At 46.2% G+C, this 7,739-nt stretch overlaps 1 protein-coding gene across 9 annotated transcripts in view; it reads right to left on the bottom strand.

Moving 5' to 3' along the window:
• Positions 1-6,208, bottom strand: part of LOC116667320 (ral guanine nucleotide dissociation stimulator-like) — a 94,827-nt gene extending 88,619 nt beyond the window's left edge. For 7 of the 9 annotated variants that reach the window (XR_004324215.1, XR_004324213.1, XR_004324208.1 and 4 more), the window contains exon 1: positions 5,967-6,208. The gene's annotated coding sequence lies outside the window, so the exon portion shown is untranslated. Of the gene's footprint in view, positions 1-2,500; positions 4,303-5,966 lie in introns of those variants that run through there. The other 2 variants (XR_004324214.1, XR_004324210.1) reach the window with 2 other exon arrangements.
• Between the last annotated feature and the right edge of the window lie 1,531 nt (positions 6,209-7,739).

The following is a 7,739-nucleotide window of genomic DNA, read 5'->3' on the forward strand; positions in this document are numbered from 1 at the left end:
TTAATGATACTTTGAGTTTCAACTTATCTTTAAGTTTTTCAGTATTCCTTGTGGTTTGAGGATTTAATTGGCAATTAGAGCAAATAAAGGGATAGTTTGTAAAACTGTATTTGTGATTATCTAAACATGGAAGAATAAATCAAGCATCATTGTGTGGATTTATTCTCTGCAGAATATTATATTTACCATTCTGTCTGAGCCACTTTTCAAAAAAATTAGACTACACTAATATTCAGAATCTAGGTAAGAATTTTTTTGGTTGTTTAAAATGTACCTGGTTAATATGATCTGTTCATAGAACAGTTTTAATTTCTAGCATTATATCCCTGAGTAAGAAGGCTATGTAAGGACTAAGGACAGATAAATCCTACTGTCTATGATATTGTCAGAGAGGAACTAGGGGATGATGTGTTGAACAGGAAATGGGGGTTGGGGTGGGCAAAAGCACTGTCAACAGACTGAACTCCAGTCTGAGTGTGACCTTGTTGTAACACCAAACTGTCTCTTCACAGAATATCCATTAAAATAAGCCAACAATCCCAATGGGGACCAAAAACACATCAGTTCTGATCCAGAGGGCTCATTAATATCAAAACTAATAACATCCATCCATATAAGAATAACCATATTAATGTAGGTATTTTCCAACTTGGGACCAGGCGGGGAAGCTGACAGTATAGGGCAATTATCATATCTAGATTTATTTTCTTTTTCATTCATGCATGGAAAAAAATCTTTTTAAACAAATTTCCACTTTAGAATGATAAGTAAAGCTGAATAATGTGGGTGAGACAAGAAGAAGTGGAAAAAGCTATCTGTAAATCTCAGAGATAAAGCAATTTTGTAAGGTTCTGGATCCTTCAGTTTCTATTAATTTCTTGGTAGGGTTCTCATGCTTATCTCTGATGTGTGAATATTCCAGCTGTTAGAGAGAATATCAGTGGTTCTAAGTGGTGTCTCTAATACCAAGATTCCAAAGCATCTTTATCTCAGGACCTTCCCAGCATGGAATGGTAAATGTTGCTTTGCAAGGTAAAGATTTTACATATAGTATAGAAGAACACCTCAAATCAAATTCCTTTGAAATGGGGGCAAAGTTCACATTTACAAATTCACATATCTCCTGATAACACCCTCACAGCTTACTACATGACATACAATTTTACAGTTGTGGGAGGGGAATCTACCTAAGAGAAGATGAAAGATGTGCAATGGAGGGAGAAAAGTAATTTATATAATCCCCTTTTAGGAAACACGATCCTTTTGTCTGGACTTGAGACATCACCTCACCCATTAGCACCGTACTGGTCAATATCATGAAGTCAGTTTGTAAGATTCCTAAGATTCAAGAAACCACATTCATCTTCTTTCCACACATGTAACTCCAGGGATCTCAGAGAGATCAGAGCTGTTTGTACACTTGTGGGGGTGATGCTACCCATAACTGTCCTCTTATTCAGCACTTGTCACTGCTTAGAAGCAAATACTTGCAAAGAATTATCAGGAACCAGAGGAGATACACTGGATTTTTTCCAACCTCCTAATATGACTGGACTGCTCAACTTTGGGTGGAAGTAGCTATCTGCATCTCCCTTACTTGGGAGGTCAGGCTAATCACAAGGCAGGGATGGAAAGGGCCAGTGCAGGCATAGTGGGGGAGCCTGTGTCAGACTTATTGAGAGGCACACCCTCACCTCACTGTAACACCTTAGAGAGGTTCAGCCTCATCAAATGACTCCACCTGGGCCTCAGGTGCCCAGACCAGTGGTGGACACTAGCCCAAGCCTGGAGCAGATTATCTTACCCAGGAGTCAGAGTGCTCTGAAGGCACATACCTCTGGGAAGCTAGGGTCTGCCAAGTGCATGGGGATGTGGTAAAAGTGAAAAGAGAAGAATCAAAAAACCAGCTGTGCAGAGATGCAGGGTGCAAGAAGATTTTGTTAATGTAAAGAGGGAGGGGAGAAGCTACCTTGGTCTAGTTTTAGTTCCTGATTACATCCATATCTGAAGCTTTAACTGCTCTTCCTGATCTGTGCAACACCATGAGAAATATCCCTGGATCTTAATCACTGAACTCCCCAATGTCTACAGCCCATTTGCTACAAGTAGTGCCTGAAATGCTTTAGCACCCTTCCCTATCTTTCACTCAGCTAGCTCCAAGCCATTCTCCAGGTCCCAGCTTAACAGCACTTCCTGCAGGAAACCCTCCCGGACTACTCCTCAAACCTTGGCTCCACTTTTTATGGGTATAAAAGGTAGCACTCTGCACCTCACCATAGTTAGGAAATGTGACTACTTTCCTGTTAGACTGTAAATACCAAAGCATAAAAACCACTTCGATCCTACTGCTTAGCACACAGGGCAGGTACATGCTCAGTAACATTACTAAGTGAATGAAAATCAAGAAACTGGTGGAGGTACGTAGGAGGACTGAGAAGGATCAACACTAATAAACACCCCTCTGATAAAAATGAAGCTGCTTTGACCCTACCTTACTGACCCTTTCCAAGTTTCTGGTTCCTCCCTCTTCCATCTCCACAACAGGCCCAAGTTGGCCATGAAAATCATCATATTATACTTTGGGGCCAACACATTCAGGAACCCAGGCTGGAGGAAGCACGTTTCCAGATAATTCACTGAAACAAAGGAAAGTCTATAGGAGTTTAGGAAGAAAGAATAATGACAGGTTTTGAGGTCTAGACAAATCTCAGTTCTGCTCTACATTTACTGGCTATGAACCCTGGACAAGTTACCGGAGACCTGGTTTCCTTATCTGTAAAGTGAAAAAAAATAATACCTCAAAGGTGAGGATGAAAATGACTTTGAAACCACAGCACCTAAGACAAGCTTGCAACTAATGTTAGTCAGCTGGTCGTGGTGAAGTCCACGCAGACCTCACCCCTACACCCTACACCCCTACCCCCAGCTCCTACCAGCCACAGACGAGTTCAGAGCCCAGAGCCTGCCCTAAGACTGCGCATCTGAGAGAGGCGTTGGAGAACATCTATCCTGTTGGCTTTCCAGTGTATGAGAGCCCCAAGAAGTGAAAGAGAAAAAAAGAAGCAAAAAGAAAGAAAGAGCATCTCAGGGCCAGGCAGGTGGGCGGGCAGAGCAGGCTGGATGCGTGGTGGGGTAAGCTCAAGATGTTTTTGGGGGAATCACTTGTTTTTTACTTAGTAGGTGCATTACTGTGAGCAAGGTGAGGAATAAACTATACATAGTTCCTGGAGAACTCAACTGGGATGCTTTTCATAAGAATATTTTATTAATACTTGAGAATTGAGAACATACAAATTAAATTCACCAGAAAGGCATATAAATTATAGCTAGCCACCAGGAGCACATTATTAGAGATGTTACTAATATCAAAATGAATTTTGTTTGCATTTTACTTGCCCTCAAAACTGTTCAGAAACTCTAGATTTTCTGTTGCTCATGTAAGATGGTCTCACATCTTTGAGCTCCAAAAACCAAACAAAAGAATTCTTTATAAAAAAAATCAAATTAATAGTTAAACCAGCACAACTAGGAATCTGTTCTGGAGCCTCTGTAGATGACTTATAGCACTGCTGGTCCTGCCTTTCAAACAGGTGGTACCAACACCCAGCAAAGTCCCAGGGAGGGATGGGGAGTGCTAGAGCTGAGAGTAATAAGGACAAGTTCATGGAGGAGATGTATCTCAGAGGAAGGCAGGACCTGACTAGGGCCCAGCCTTTCTTGGGGATGGGCTGGAGGGAGACACCACTGGCATCTTAACAGGATGCTCCTCCGGTGCAGGGACTGAATGTGCTGAGCACACATTGTAGGCAGGTCATTTGGCACGTCCACCTCCACCACATACACACTGAAGGACAATACCATCTCCAGTCAATGTAACAACAACAAGCAAAACAAAACCCACATACATTTCAAAATGCCCCTGGAGCCTGGATGAAAATCACACCCACCGAGTACCCCTAAATAAGTAGAAAGAAGAGACAAGAACAGCAGGTAGAAAGTCAAAGAGAGACAAAGAGGGAAACAAAAAATTTGATGAGGACCCAGCAGAAAAAGGACATCCTTCAGTGACTTTCCCTGCCAAATCAAGTCCCAACTCCTTAGAAAATAAAGCCCTCCAGAACTCGACCCCACCTATCCCAGCTGCCTCCACTCCAGCTTTCTCCCCAAGGACACTCACCCCCACCCTCCCTTCCCAGACAACTCCTGGTTTTCCTGACCGGAGGTGCCATGTTCAGACTTCTGTGCCTCGGCGTGTGCATTCTCCTCTACCTGGAGTGCACTTCTCAAGGCAAACTCCCAGTCATACATCAACACCCGGCATGAAGGTTTGTGAAGCCAGACACAGACAACCCCACGCAGGTGCACAGCAATCAGACCTACGCCACATAAGCAATGCTGTGGGAAGTACTGTCTTTCCATTACCTTCTAGGACCTTGTTTCTTTTAGGACTGACCTAATTTAATTCCTCTTGTGGCTCTTAGCCTGCTGAGTTCACGTGAATCTTCCCAACTGTGTACTGTGAAGCACACTGTTCCTGAAGAGAATGAAAATATTCAAGTATTTTTTAAAAAGAATTTTCACTAGTCTTTATACCTAGCTAGCATATGTAGTAAAACATTCCCTATATTTCTAAAATTACGACCAAATTTAAATATGTTTCTGAAACAAATTTGCTTGTAAGAGTAAAATATGCTAAAGTTCCAAAGTTATTAATAACACTAATTAAGGAAAACAGGGCGTAATGAAAAGAGCTCTGGCAACTGAAAGACGATCTCAGTCTACAACCTCAAGTCTGACTCTTTAGTTGTGTGACCTTAGAACCTGGCTTCACCTCAAAATACTTTCTCATCTGAGAGAGAGAGCACTGCCCTTCCTTCTCTGCAGGGGTCTGTTCAGGTAACAGGAGACAAGGTACCTAGCACAGTACCTGACAGGCTGTGTTCATAAACAGTCTGCTGCCTTCCTTCAACACAAAAGACACGCTCACATGAAGGTTTAGGTGTGAGGGAGTCCACACCTCCACAAGTCTCCATCAGCACAAAATATCACAGCAGTTAGTTCTAATAAAAAAAAAAAAACAATACCGTCACCCCCAACCCACGAACATTTCTGAGGGATCTGGAGCCAGACAAGGGAGCCTGCATGTGGTTGTGCAAGAACTCCATCAGGGCCGCATACACACTGACCACTCGAGCATTAACAGGAAAAGTACACAGTCATTGTGCTAAAACCTCAGGATACCTTCATGTTAGAGCTCATGCAGGTTAAAGGGGGAGAAAAAAGTCAAATTAGGCCCAACTCCAATAGACTCCTTAAATAAATCAAGACAGCGATGCTGACTTATCCTTCCTGAAAGGCGAACAGTACCATGCCTAAACCATTTAAACACTTCAAGATTGAAACATTCCACACCGGAACTGGTGCCACTACATGACTCAGAAAGCCTGCGCAGGGGACCACCAAGGGCACCACGGAAGGTGCTGAACCAATGCAATTCGCGGAAAACGCAGGTGAGGGGGCAGAAACAGGACGATGATTTCTGGGTTGTGCACACCCGCACCTGCGAACCGCTTTCCAGACCACGGCCGCCTCCTCAAGCATTTGAAGTAATTCGCGGCTTCACTATGGGGACGGCAAGGGAAGGCCGCGAGGCGAGCACCCTGGGGCTGGGGGCCGTTCCCGTCCCGACGTCCCGGGGTCCCCAGTTCCCGGCCGCCGCCCCCCGCGCCCCTCCCCCACTCCGCGCGCCCAGCGAGGGCCGCCCGGCAAGCGCCGCGAGTAACGCCCCAGCCCGAGCGGCCAGGCCCCGCACGAGACCCTCGGCGCGCGGAAGGCGGGGCAGCCCGGCTGCGGTCCGCCCTGGCTCGGGGTCGGGGTCGCGGGTCGGGGCCGACGTTGCGTCTGAAGCGGCCTAGGCCGGGGGGAAGCCGGGCGGGCGCGGGGGCACGCGGGGCGCGGACACTCACCACATCACGCCGGAGGAGCCCTCGCCCATGAGGTTGCTGGAGCGCGGCCCCACGGCGACCAGCTCGGGGCCGCGCCCGCCGCCGCCGCCGCCCAATACTTCGCGGCCGCCGCTCGGCCCACGCTGCGCCTCCCGGAGGGACCGCGTGTCCGCAGCCGCTGCAGCCGCCGCCTCAGAAGAGCTGCTGAGCGGCGGAACCGCCCGCCGCTCGGACCGACTGCCAGCTGCCCCTTGCCTGCCTGACGAACTGACGGACGTGTGGCGGAGGGAGGGGCCCGGCCTAGGAGGGCTCCGGGGCGGGGCCGGGCAGCGAGCGCGCCGATTGGCTCCTGTGGTCCAGGGGCGGGGCTGCGCACTTAGGTATAGACATGTGTGTGAACCGGTGTCCTCATAATTTGTATTCATTTTTTTCAATTAGGAATAATTTTGCTGTGAACATTTGTATACCAGTTTTGGGGAGATCTATATTTTCATTTCTCACAGCTATATGCCTGAGATTGTCATGGCTGCGTTATAAGGAAACTCTATGGTTAGCCTTTTTGGAAACTGCCTTTTTCCAAAGTGCCTGCACTATTTACATATTTCCACTAGTAGACTATGAGGGTTCCAATTTATCTCTAAATTATACCCTACACCTGTATCAGCTGTCTTTTTGATGACAGTCATCCTCATAGTTCTGAAGTGGCATCTCCTTGTGGTTTTGGATTCTGCTTCCCTGATACTGAGATTCTTTCATATGCTTTTTAGCCATTTGTATTGTCTTCTTTGGAGCAACATGTATTAGCAATTATGTATTCTAGGTGAAAGACTCTTCAGAAATATGACTTCTAAAAAAATCTCTCACTCTGTGGGATGTCCATTACTTTCTTGAGAATGTCCTTTGAAGCAGAAAAATCATTTAATTTAGGTAAAGTTTATTTCTTTTTTCTGTTCTTGCTTGTGTTTTCGTGTCATATCTAAAGCTATGTTGACTCCCAAGGTCCCATTTTGGGTACTTTTTACCTTCTAGCCTGGCACTTCCTCTTCCCTTCTCCAACCCCCTTGTCTTCTTGAATCAAAACTAACCATACTTTACTTTGATTGACCATCCTAGCTCCAAAGTGGAAACATGTGATAAGGGTTTAAGCATCAGCCTTTCCTACAGAATTTGTGTGTTAATGGCAATTACTGGCCTAATGCTGAAAGGATAAACCTGAGCAGGTGGAACTAGCCTTTCAGTGAGCAGGTGGAACTAGCCTTTCAGTCAGCAGGTGGGAGAGGATTTGGGCAAGGAAGGGGCAGGCCCAGGCTGCGGGGGCAGGACAGGGGGGAATAGCACTCCCACCTCCCTCTTTCCCTTCCCCTTCATTGACCTTGAGGTTCTGCATCCGTAATGGGATAATACAACCCAATCTGGCAAGGTGGTGATGACACTTTACTCATGTCATTTATGAGCAAGTTCTTGGTACTAAGTAGTGGTCGGTTAATTGTGACTTTTCATCTTGGCCTGGCTGATAAGTGAAATGGGCACACCCTTAGCATGAGATTCAAACTCCTTTTAACTCAGTCTTCTTAGCCTTCCCACATGCTCTAGGGTGTCCTGGTCCTGTCATGAGACAGAGAGCTTCATCTTCAAGATCTAAAGTTGTATGGAAAGAGTATCCAGGTGTTGGTTGTGAGGAAAGAGCCTTGTCAAAGCTGGCCACCATGATGGAGGGGAAGTGCCCTGTGTGGGATGCTGTGGCACAGGAAGGGCAACACTTTGGAGCTAAGCCCCTCTGAATAAGATCCACTG

This window comes from Camelus ferus, chromosome 11 (genome assembly GCF_009834535.1).
Source record: "Camelus ferus isolate YT-003-E chromosome 11, BCGSAC_Cfer_1.0, whole genome shotgun sequence".
NCBI classification, from domain to species: domain Eukaryota; kingdom Metazoa; phylum Chordata; class Mammalia; order Artiodactyla; family Camelidae; genus Camelus; species Camelus ferus.